Raw genomic sequence first — 13,162 nt, 5'->3', positions numbered from 1 at the left:
CTCCCTCCCACAGGCCCTGTGCCAGTGTTCACAGCCAGAATCAGGGCAGCAACTCGCTTGCTTCCAAGTGGCTGACTCCCCTGTTCAGCACGCTGTGTGGAAGGTTAGGGGTGCCTGTTCTCTTCTCTGATATGTGGGCTAACATCAGCTCAGGGGTCACCCAGAAACAAGGCACAAGGTAAAGGTCAGGGTGGTCAAGGCTAGAGGGAGAATGTTTGGAAGTCTAGAGGGATATTGGAGTCAAAACTTGAACTTGAAAATCAAGTTCAGAATTGAATTAGGAGAGGCAGGTAGAAGATGACCACATGGACAATATCTATCCTGGTGTGCAGCCACAGTTGGACAGTGGAAGCAGCAGGAAAGCCTAGTGCAAGAGGCAGTGGGTGTGGACAAGTGGGAAGTGGCCTGGGTCAATTGCAGAGGTAGAAAGGGTCAGTATCCAGGGTATGTGTTTGTGAGGGACCCCAGTTCAGTTAAAGGAGACGTGTTTAAGCAGCTATACAGTGAAACTTTTTCCCAGTTTATTATAGTCTCTGTTTTAGGATTATCCAGAGCCTCAGCTTGTCCAGTGGTCTACCCTGGTAGCTGAAATGGCTAGTGTGGGTAGAGTCATTGTCTTTATTCTTTGGGATCCATGTTTCAGCTAGTTAGAGTCAAGTTCAGGTGAAATGGCAGAGGAAAAGACAATAGGAAATTGTGCCCTTGAAAACACCCATAGAGAAATTTTCAATATTGACTGTGGAGCAAGAGATGGAGAGGCATGTGTGACTTGGGGGTGGTGGGTGGGGAGGTGGCATTGTTACTTGTTGACACCAATTGTGTTGTTCCCTTGTACTGATCCTATCTACATCTCACTTTCCATAAGGCAGGGAGTTCAGGAGCCAACTCCCTGTCTCCCGTAATTGTGGTAGAACTCCCCCTGCACAGCTGCTGGTTGCCTCGTCAAATCCATTCTTACACTGTTCTTTGTTCACCAGGCTTGAGTTTGTTTAGGTTGGCAACGCTTCTCCAGTTGAAATACGTGCCTCCCAGCCTCTCTAGGCACTGTGGTGGTCAGGTTACATGGTCCTGGTGCATGAGACTCAGATGAAAGTTCTTGGGGGCAGCTCCTGGACAGTCCTTAAAAACGGACAGATTTGCTTGGCTTTATTTTTGGCCTTTTGACCTTGTCTCCTGTCCACTTGCCTGGAACGTGGACGGCGCACCTCTTTTTGTAGGAACCATCTTAAGGCCACTTCAGGTCTGTTAAGAACGATAATTTAGAAGGCAAGGGTTCCCTTGAGGCGGTGGAGTCGCACCATACCTGTTTAAGACTCCTGACCTCCAGAGGAAAACAGATTCATATTTGGTGAGGTCACTTTGGTGAGGCCATTATATTCAGCCGGAAGCATTCCTAATGGATACACCCTCACTTACTCTGTAAAATAATAATTGTTCACATTTGGCAGGCCATCGTGATTTCTGGCCAGACCTCAGCTAAACTAAGACCTTACATAATTGGATTTTCTTTCCTTTATATCTCTGTACATGGATGGCTATTATTCAAGAATAATAACACCGAGGCTGTACAACTTCTGGAATCATCAAAGAAAATTCTCTTATAGTCAGTACACTTTTCTCACGTAGGTGAAAATCTGCCTTATATATTTTAGAAAGGCTTTTCACAAAAAGAACACTCACTAACTTCAGAATTCAGTTTTTAAAAAGTCTTATTCCCTAAGTATTCTGGTTAAGCAGCATTCTTATACCTTAAAATTTGATTTTAACCTAAGTGTTGATTTTAAAATTAAAAAACAAAGTTATTTTCTTTGAACCAATGTGAAGTGTGAGGTGTGAAGTTTATGAAATTACTTATATGACTAAATCAAATTTAGGTCATAAACATAAGAGAAAGAAAATATAGTTATGCTTCACATCTTTTCTAAGGTTAATAGAATCTATCCAGTTAATTAAAAGATATAAAGATTTTCAACTGTCTACTTTTTCAAATTAGTATCCTGAATTAGAGCTATCCAGCATACATATATGTGTGTATTTAAATTAAAACATTTGAAAATAAATGTTAATATAATGAGAAAATAGAACCCTGGCTGGTGTGGCTCAGTGGATAGAGTGCTGGCCTGCGGACTAAAGGGTCACTGGTTCGATTCCCAGTCAGGGCACATGCCTGGGTTGTGGATTGAGTCTGGGGTGGGGGCGCATGAGAGGCAAACACACATCAGTGTTTCTCTCCCTCTCTTTCTCCCACCCTTCCCTTCTCTCTAAAAATAAATTTAAAAAATCTTTAAAAAGAAAAGTAGAGTGAGACAGTGGCCACCAGCAGATCTGAGTGATACTGGATATTAAAATTAGCCAACCTTTTATAATTAAAATATTCATGACTTTAAGTCTTCAAATATTTTAAAAGCATGAAATAACAAAAGGAACACTTTAGAAGGAGTAAAAACAGGTGGAAACGATTGTCCCAAGCTTTCAGGTCCAGTAGGGTAGCCAGTGGCCACGTGTGGCTATTGTGTACGTGAAATGTGGTCAGGGAGAGTTGTGCTGCGTGTGTGAAATACACATTCGACTTCAAAGACTTCATACAGGAGAAAGACTGCAGAATACCTCATTAAAGTTTTATGCTGTTACATGTGGAAATTATAATATTTAGGATATAGGGGTTAATATATTATTAAAATTCAGTTTACCTCTATTTTACTTTTTTTTACTATAAACTTTAAGTTACATATGTGGCTCACATTATATTTCTTTTAGACAGCTGGTCTAAAACAAGTAATTTAAACAGACTCGAAATAAAAGAGAAAGCAAGTGAATAGAAACCATTGTTCTGGTAAATGAGGCAAAAATGAAACTGAAGAGCTGTCAGAGATTCTTTAAAAACCTGCTTCCTGGATTCAGGCCTCCACAGAGCAGCCCCAGTGAGCAACACGAAGTGTAAGTCTGGCCCTGTCTCCTCTCTGTTCCGCCCTCCACGGCTTCGCATCTCTCCTGGAGTGGAACCCAAGGCCCCACCAGCCTGCCAGGCCCCCTAAGGTTTGGATCCCGACCACAGGCAAATCTCACTTACATCTGTCCTTCTCACTCAATCCCATGCTAGCCACTCTGGCCCTTTTGCTGGTTTTTGAACTTGGCCATGCGCTTTCGGGGCCTTGCATGCAGGACTCACTTTCTTTGGATCCATGTGGCTCACTCTCTCACTTCCTCTGGCTGCTGCTCAGCTCAGGTCAGGTCGGCCTCCTCTCAGCTCACCTCCTCTCAGCTCACCGTCTCATCTCGCCCTGCCGCATTCTCCTCACTCTCTGTCCCTGCACCCGTTTTAGCTCATCTACACAGTACTGTTCAGTGCCTGAACAAACCGTGTGTAATTGTGTTGCCTTGCCTTCATCACCACTGCATCTTCATTGCCTGGAACAGTATCAGAACATAGTGGATCCTCAATAAATATTTGTCAAACAAATAAATGAATGAAAAAATGTTATTTAACGTACTTATTTTTATGTGAAATTGATATTAATTTTTTTCCATCACCATTTGTCCTCCTTATACCGTCTTCCACATCTACCCATTCCTTCTCCTCAGAAATAGTTTTAAGTGAAGCCACCAAAAAAGGAAAAAAAAAAGAGTCTGGAAAAAAAACACCAAAATATTAATAAGATCTATCTCTGAGTGATGAAACTATGAATTATTTTAATTTTTTTCTTTTACCTCCCCAAGCACCCCCCTTTTCCTTCCTTGTTAAAAGAACCACATCGTTGTGTTTAGGCACTCCCTCTGCTGCACACGGTCATGTTCCAGCCACCTACTCATGGTTGCCTCGTATTTCTGTCTGCGGTGTGATGTATTTCTTGCTGGTGAGCTGTGAATAGAGGGCTGCTGAGAGAGGGAGCTGGGAAAGGTTTCATTACTTAAAAAGAAATGCTTATAAAAAAGTTTGTCAGAGTTCTGCTGGATGTGGTTTATGTGAGATGCTTGGAATATCCATGGGGCTGTTGTGTTTGAACACTGAGGCTGGCAGAGTAAAAAAAAAAAAAAAAGGGAAGAAAACTCAGTCCCTGATGATGTTGGTGGGCTACCAAATGAACTATCTCAGAGTTGTCCTACTTTGTGACTTCCTGTTTTAGGAGATAATAAGTCATTCTCATTGCTAAGGCCATTTCGAGCTGGGTTTCCTGAAATTTTTTCCAGCTTAATGTATCTAACTGATACTATGTTATAACAAAATTCAGGTGAAACAGCCACCAAATTATAAACCTGTCAGACAGAAGTACAGAAGTCATAGTAAGAGATACTATTACAGAATAGTATTTCCCAAAGGAATAGGCTAGGGACACAATTAGCACAAAATGAGTGCTTGGTACTTAAGGGAAGAACAACTCCAATAGAGAAGAAATACCTTGAATTATCAATATAATTATATAAACTTGAGTTATCAATGTACACAGAAAAGTAGAAACAAATACATATAATCTATGCCAATTCAGACATATTTGTAGTCCTGAATCTAATTCTGTAGTCACATTATAAGATTACCTACAGATTCTACTGAAAACGAAGATTCCTGGAACGATTATTATTATTTTTTTGCCCATAATTGTCTGGTGACCTGATTTTTATCTGGGGAACTGTCTCGACCCCTATTCTTACTTCATCAGTCTTGGGGGGGGGAGGATGCCATCCTAGTCTAGGGTGTCGGGTGGAAAGGCCATTTTTTCCTGGCCTGCATAATTGTTTCAGGGTTGGTGTGTGAACCAATCAGAGCCAATAAAATGCATTAAGACTTATCTGGGTTTGCTGAGAGAAAGCAAACACTTTTGAATCAGGTCAAACCTTGTGAAATGTAACTCTGGAGTTGTTGGCAGTCTTATTGCCATATACTGAGCTTGAGAATAAAGCCATATAGATGCGTATAGAGATGAGTGTTGGAGGAAACCTAGATTCTGATGACATCATTTGAACCCCTGGATCAAGACATTCCTGAAGCATAACCTCAACTCTTTTTATTCATAAGATATTACATTTGCCTTTTTGCTTACTCTTATTTGAGCTCAGGGTTGTGACATTTCCAGTGGAAATGACCTAATGGAATAGAAGATGTGAAAGGATTATAAATGTCAATTTAAATAGTTGTCACATGTCAATATCTCTAAAGTATGACACCCATGGAAGGAAATCCATTAAAACACACACTGGTATTCAACATAATGTAGAACTTTTAAACACTTGATGTTGGAGGAGATCATCAAGAACATGTGACTACCACTTGACCCAAGCAAGGTCTGGACCCCAACAATCAGACATTCCCACCCCACCCTTGTCTTTGGAATGTGTGCTCTGCTTGTCTTCCCCACTCCCAGAAGCTGTCCCAAGGATGCAGTCATGAGACAGTAATGTGGTAATGAAGCTATCTGGACAGGGCGTCTGACTAAACTCAGTGAAGGTCCCCTGAGTGTGGAACTGAAAACCCAGTTAAGGCCTCTCTATATAAACTTTTAAGATTCTGGCAGGTGGGTGTGGAAATCTACTCATCTTCCATCCACCCAAGATGAGTTCGCAACTAAATTTCCTCTCTTATTAATCTTGTCACCTACCTGTGTTTAGTGGTCTACCTTTTTCTATGGTCTCTCCCTGTCTCCTGAGTATGGGGGTGGTTTCAGATTACGCCCAGGAAGCTCCCAAGGAGGTTGTGAACTAACGCTTGGGACTGTCACCAGTGTGGCTGCCCACTTTAAGTAGCTGTGACTTCTCTGTCAATGTATGAGTTTAACTAAAAGCAGGGGGCCTTTAAATGGAAATTTCTATATTGAGTCAGAGTCAGGGCTTCTACACTTTCTCGGCTACTCTTTCTTTTAAAAAAATTAATTAGTTCATTTTTTACAACATGGTGGTTAGACATTTACATAACTCATGAATTCCCCCCCCATTAAGTCTAGTACCCACTCATACCTAGTTATTACAATATTATTGACTGTATTCCCTATGCTGTTTTTATATTCCTGTGACTATTCTATAACTATCTATTTGTATTTTTTAATTCCTTCACTTTTTTCACCCAGCACCCTCCCCAAAATCTGGCAACTATCAGTTTGTTCTTTGTATCTGTGAGTTTGTTCTTTGTTTTGTTTTTTATTGCACGCATAAGTAAAATCATATGATATTTGTTTTTCTCTGTCTGACTTATTTCACTTAGCAAAATACCCTCTAGGTCCATCCATGCTGCAAATGGAAAGATATATGCATCCGTGTGTTCACTGCAGCATTATTTACAATTTCCAATATATGAAATGAACTATACTTTCAATGGTTCTCCAACATAAATGGAAAACAGGGGTTATACAAGAGCTTGTATATGGACATGCTTTGTAAGATGAAGTAGAAGAGCATGCACAGGTTAAAAGGAGGCTCTGGAGTCAGGAAAACCCATGTTTGAAGCCCAGTTTTGGACTGCATTAGCTAGGTGACATCGAGAGAATAAGTTAACCTCTCTGGTCTTCAGCTTCCTCATTTGTAAAATGGGGATGACACCTACCATATAGGGTTGCAAAGACCAAATGCAGTGCTGCATACAAGTATTTATCACAGAGCCTGGCATGCTGTGTGCTCAGTAAATGTCAGCCAGTATTATTCAAATGCTATATGAAAATATGAGGCAGAACTATTTTTGCTCATCTTGTTCTTTTAGCACAGTCATTCGAGAATAAAAGGAAAAAATATATATGCCATATTTTATTGTAAGTGTGGGTAGACACGTGTATAAAAGGAATACACTTCCCCCCATACAAGTAGAAAGTAAATTCTGTTGGCTACAATTTTAATTCTGGAAGATTTTTGTTTTAGCATAAAGATAAATAAAAGGGGAAAAGGAGAAGAATAGAAATAGCCTCTGGACTCAAGTTGGGATGGTTTTTAATGGCCAAAGGGGAAGGAAGAGAAGAGTAATCTGCAACTCCTATGGATACAGTCTGTGTTTCCTAGAAGAAAGGATGACATCTGAGTCATGAGACCCTATAATTAATGGCTCCTATAGGCTACTACTACTGAATATTATTTTAAACTAATAGAATAGTGCCATTTTTAAAGAAAAACATTAAAAGAATATGAGAATAAAGGATTAGAATGAAAGAAGAATAAATAACCAGCAAGATACCTGATGCCTAATTGCTTTTTAAAGTATTACATAGATAAGAATAAAAATTATACTATTATGACGTGGGGTTTGTTTTTAGGAATTTGTTTTAATGCTATCTGAATTTAGGAGGTTATTTAATTATTTTATGGTAATTTTATCATCAGTTTTCAATTGGGATGTCTTCCAAAATATTGATTTTTTAATGTAGTGATTTATAATTCCACCAAAAAGCTTTTAAAAAAATTCTTTGTTTTATGTTTTAATTTACTTTGAAAGTTTTGTTTTTGCTTGATATTTTCCTTTTCATTTCTTTCCTCTTTTAATTTCTTTTTCATTTCACTCTATAAAAGAAATTTTAATTTTATTTATTGCATTTAAAGTACTAACTCTCGGTATTTGTTATTTTGCCAACTGTTTCTGCTGTTAATGTTTTACTTTTGCTTTGGCTTTTGGAATCTAATTTTTAAAATTCCCTTTCTAGTTTGGAATATATTTTATCATCAATTTTCTAAATCTAAAAGTCCTTTTGTTCATTTGTTCTCATAGTTATTTTAAAGTTATATTTGGTCTTTTCCACGCTATCCAGAGAGGGGCCCATTCGGCGTTGTTCTTGGTTCCCTTGTAACTTAAAGGGAAATTTTCACAATGGCTGGTGTCCTTGATCCCTTGCAGATGAACAAGGAGTGTCCCCAAATTCCTTGCAGCAGGAACCCACTTAGGTGGCACCGACCTAGACTTTGAAATGGAACAGCACATCTACAAAAGGAAAAGCGGTGGCATCTACATCATAAATCTGAAGAGAACCTGGGAGGAGCTTCTGCTGGCAGCTCGGGCTGTTGAAAACCTGGCCGATGTCCATGTCATATTGTCCAGGAATACCAGCCAACAAGCCGTGCTGAAGTTTGCTGCCACTCCTATTGCTGGTCACTTCACTCCTGGAACTTTCACTGACCAGATCCAGGCAGCCTGACACTTCTGGTGGTTACCAGTCCCAGGGCTGACCAGCCTCTCACAAAGGCGTCTTATGTTAACAACCTGCCTCCCACTGCTCTGTGTAACACAGACTGTCCTCTGTACTATATGGACATTGTTATCTCTTGCAACAACAAGGGGGCTCACTCCTCAGTGAGTCTGCCGTAGTGGATGCTGGCCCAGGAAGTTCTGTGCATGTGCAGCACCATCTCCTATGAGCGCCCTTGGGAGGTGATGCCTGATCTCTACTCCTACAGAGATCCTGAAGGGACTGCTGAAACGTCTGTGACCAAGGAGGCATTTCAGGGTGAATGGACCGCTCCAGCTCCTGAGTTCACTGCTGCTCAGCCTGAGGCCGCAGACTGGTCTGCAGGTGCAGGTGTCGTCTGTGCATGTCCAGTAGTTTCCTAGTGAAAACTGGCCTGCAGCCTGCACTGCGCAGGCCATGGAATGGGCAGGACCAACCACTGAGTGGCCTTAAGCTGTTCTGCAAACTCTCAAACAGAATGGAAATATGATTGATAGAAAATAAAAAATTTCTAAAAAATAAATTAAAAGTACATAGTTATAGTTAGCTATAAAGTCTGAAGCTTATGTTTAAAACTTTAAACCAGGAAATGTAGTTTGGTAAGTATATGCTGATTTATATCTGACTCTATTTCAGTGGAAATATATGAACATTTGTGGCAGGCCTAGATCAGATAAGCAATTTAGTTCAGAGAGAAAACACATTGAAATTGTGCATATATATGCATATATAATATACATTTCAAGATTAAATATGTTTTCTAGTTGATTGTTTTGGAGGAAGAATAATAGAGATGGGAATATTAATTAACAGTCATCAACACTAATGAATAACAAAGGGAGGATACAGTAATTTTAATTCATAACTTTCTATACAATTCACTGAAGAAAGGGAAATGGTGTTATCAAAGTGTTAAATATGGAGGCAAAAGTCTTACCCAAGCTAGAGGTGCCCTATTTTAATGTACTTATAAAAACCTTGAATATTGATGGGTTTAGACTGCTATGCATAATATTCTTAAAGTAAAAGTAAAGTTATCTTACTTTAAATTTTAAATAGATTAAATCCAAATAGTGTAGCAACTTGAGGTGCATTGAGGAAACTTGTCTTCTTGTCTCTTCTGCAAGGATGGCTCAGGGACCATCCCCCCTACCCCAGCAAGTGCACGATTTTTGTGAACTAGGCCCTGGGCTCCAGTTAATGGGAGTACTCTTGGCTAATGGGATGAAGCATCAGTTCTGTGCTCTGTGTCAGTGGGACCTTCAGTGGCTGAACACCAGCCTTGGCCAACAACATCTTTCCTTTTCTTCAAATGACAACTGAGGGTCAGGAAGATGTGAGGGTCACATCTTTCCCACATCACTGAGGAAGGTGGTGGGGTTGTTTCATACTTTACGTGCCTAGCTGATCACCTCTGAAGTATGGATTTCTTTTGTCCTTGATTGGCAGACAGGAGGATAAGAATGTTGTAGATATCATTTGAGTTTGTTTATGGTATTATTTATTTATTACTGGATAAATAAGTGATGACAAAGCTCTACAATGAAATGCTATGCAGCTTTTCAAGAGCATGAGGGAGCTCTCAGTGCACTAGTATGAAAATATCTTGAGAATATATTGTTAAGTGAAAGAAGCGATGTGCAAAGTAGTGTGTATAGTATGCAATCTTATGTGTGAGAAAGTGGGGGAAAGAAGATCTGGTCTCATTTGCTTGCATTTGTACAAAGAAAAACTGGAAGAGTACCCACAATTCTAATAAAAGTGATATGTATGAGAGGTGGGGGTGGGGAGGATGGAAAAGGAATTTGAAGGCTTGTCAGTATACAACTTATTGTATTTAAAATTTTAAGTATGTGAAAACATTACTTATTCAGAGAATTAAATTTGCTTTATAGAAAAAAAGAGAAATTATCACTGTTGATGCATAAAGAGAGTGGATTAGGAAGGAGAAGAGATGTGGAGGGCCAATGTAGAGGCCATTTCAGTAATTCACAGGGAGAGAGTGATTGTAGAGTTGTGGCAATGGAGACAAATTGATAGGATTTAGAGACATTGATGAGGTGCAATAGTTGGTACTAGGTGAATAAGTGGGAGGGGACTGATGAATGAGAAGGAGGAGTCAAAGATGACCCTTAGGTTTCTGGACTGTGCCCTTGGATGAATTTACTGAGTTTGGGAAATAGGAAGAGGCTCAGTCCATGAAGATGACAATATGTTTGGATATGTAGAGAAGGTGCCAGACGCATAGAAAGTATTTAATAAAGTCTGTTGAACAAAGAGGTAAATAATGTGCTTTAGAGATATCAGAGTAGAGATGTGAAGAAGGCATGTCTCTATTTTGGATTTTGGGGTCTGGAGCTCCAAGGGGATGTCTTGGCTATGGATTCAAATTTTGGGATCATGAGCCACTAGAGATTTTTTGAAGCATTGGTAATGGATGAGAATAACTAGGAAATAGAGAGTTAGAAGAAAAGTGGCTTTGGGAAATTCCAAAACATAAAGTCACCACAATGGAGGATAAGGCAGCAAAGAAGACCTGGGAAAAGTGGACAGAGGGGTGGGAAGCCTGGGAGAGTGTGGCGATATTGAACCAAGGAAAGAGTTTCAAAAAAGAGGTAGTGAATGCAGACTGCAGGCTGCAGAGCTATCAAGTTTGAGGGTGGAGAAACATCTACTGAATCTAGAGAGGTCATCTGTGATGGCAGCAAACGCTGTCTAGGAGGCCATTTGGGGTGGACAGTGCATTGCAATGGACTGAGGACCACTTATTCCAGGGAATGGTTCCATCATCCTCCCAGTCATCCTGGCTTGAAAACTGATGAGCTTCTTCAACTTCTCCATCGTCTTTGTCCCTTTCTCTCATCCTTGCTAGACCATTTCTAAGTTCTGTCTATTCTGTTTCAACACTATCTTTTGCTTCCACCTTCTCTTCTCCATTCATACTGTCACTGCACTAGTTAAGGTCCAGCCAGCTCTCATGCCAGTAAATTCCGCAAACACCTACTCCGTGCTGCTATGCTCTGTTGTGTTTACAGCATTACTACTCTATTCTTACTGCTTTCCTCAGATGCTTTGTATCACACCCCTCTTTCTCTCCCATTGAAGCAACTCAGGCTGCCGTCTTATTTGCCAATTCCCTCCTGTAAAATGGGGTTCTGAGGGAAGGAAGTCAGCTATGTTTCTCGAGTATCTGTTAGGTAGTGTGTTGAGTGAAGCCTACATACATGTTCTCATGCCGTAGGTATTTTTCCCCCTTTCTTACATGTATGGCAGTGAAAACTTGGGGAGGCTGAGGATATTTTTCAGAGTACTTTACTAGTACAAAGAATAGAGCTGGAATTCAAACCTAATCTGACTGACACAAGGTTTAGGTTGTTTTCATTTTGTCTTGATGTTGAGTGTCGCTGAGCCATGACGTGGAGATGGTACTTCTCCATACAGCCCAAGATAAAGAAGCGTGGGAAACCACACTGCAGAGGTTGAGAGTGGAGAGTGTTTCAAAAAAGGTTAGGTGGTCTTTTCAGAGAGAAGAGAAACCAAGAATTATCAGAAATGATATAAAAGAAACAATTTGAATAAGCAAAAATGGAGGTGGTCTTTTAGAGTAAACTGCTTTAGCGCAATGGAGGTGGAAGCTAGATTATTGGGAGAATCAGAAGAAAGTAGGTGGACAGTAAAAAACAGCTGAGGTAGATGATGTGTTCAATAAGTTTGGGGTAAAAAGGGATGATCACTATGCAGGACTGAGTAGAATACAGTTGTCCTTTGATATCCAAGAGGCATTGGTTTTAGGACCCCCACAGATACCAAAATGCATGGATGCTCAATCCCTTGTATAAAATGGCATAGTATTTGCGTATAACCTATGCAGTCCTCCTACACTTTAAATCATCTTCCAATTACTTGTCATACTGAATACAATGTAAATGCTGAGTAAGTTGTTGTTATAGTGTATTGTTTAGGGAATAATGACAAGAAAAAAAGCCTGTACATGTTCAGTACAGGCACGGCCATCACAGGCCTAACTACAAAGTACACACCAGCAGCAAGGTAACATTTTTTTAGAATATTTTTGATCTTCAGTTGAATCTGATGTTGTAGAACCAGCAGATACGGAGGGCTAACAGTTTATATATAAACACAGGCACCCATCCATACATTTATAATACATTTATCTCTAGGTAGAACAGAACAGAGAGAGAGAGAGAGAGAGAGAGAGAGAGAGAGAGAGAGAGAGAATGAGTTTAGAAGTGAGGCCCTAGGGGAGGGAAGAAGCATAGGCCCCAAGCCAGTGCTCTTCATGCCCGCGCAGGGGGAGGTTGGGTACTATTGAATGCAGGAAGCTTCTGCTCGTGACAGTGGGATCTTCAACTCACAATGCAGATCTGTACTGCAACTTGCTTCCAGTGCATCTACTCTCATGTCCTCTCCCCTGCTTTGTTTTCCTCCACTGCACTTTAAATTATCTGACCTATTTTCAGACTTTGGGTCATGATCTGTTATTGGGTCATGAAATCAATTTAGTGCATTAAAATCAGCATTTTAAAAATCTCAAGTAGAATAGTATACAACAGAAGAGAGTGCACTGCAAGTTATAGTGCTAAATAGGGTATTATAAAACTTTTATTTCAATCTCATAAATAAATATGCATATCTATACTCATATACTTACATATTTGAGGTCTGTCCAGAAAGATACAGCCATTGTTAACATAATGAGAACAGTTTGTGTGACATTGATGTAACCTGTAGCGAAGTAGAGTAGCCTGGAATGTCCATGCATGAGGAATGATGACTTCACTGTACTAATCAGTGTTGGTGGTAGATGCTGTTGAGTGAGCATGTGTACTGTGTGGCCATGGCATTCAAAATGACTGAGCTAGCAGAACAATGAATTTGCATCAAATTTTGTGCTAAGCTTGAACATTCCTGCACAGAAACTATTTAGATGATTCAGAAGGCCACAGGTATGGGAAGCTGGTGATTGGCAGCTTCCTCACAACACACCCACTCATGCATCACATCTTGTGCAG

The 13,162-nt window shown here is 40.1% G+C and overlaps 1 protein-coding gene and 1 pseudogene across 2 annotated transcripts in view; both read left to right on the top strand.

Annotated features, from left to right (window-relative positions):
• HTR7 (5-hydroxytryptamine receptor 7) overlaps positions 1-13,162 on the top strand; it is a 76,505-nt gene that overhangs the window by 47,541 nt on the left and 15,802 nt on the right. The window lies entirely within an intron of this gene.
• Positions 7,775-8,582, top strand: LOC123828991 (annotated as a pseudogene).

This window comes from Phyllostomus hastatus, unplaced genomic scaffold (assembly GCF_019186645.2).
Source record: "Phyllostomus hastatus isolate PE091 unplaced genomic scaffold, TTU_PhHast_1.1 phas_scaffold_1066, whole genome shotgun sequence".
NCBI lineage: Eukaryota > Metazoa > Chordata > Mammalia > Chiroptera > Phyllostomidae > Phyllostomus > Phyllostomus hastatus.
This window is presented reverse-complemented; position numbering and strand designations above follow the sequence as displayed.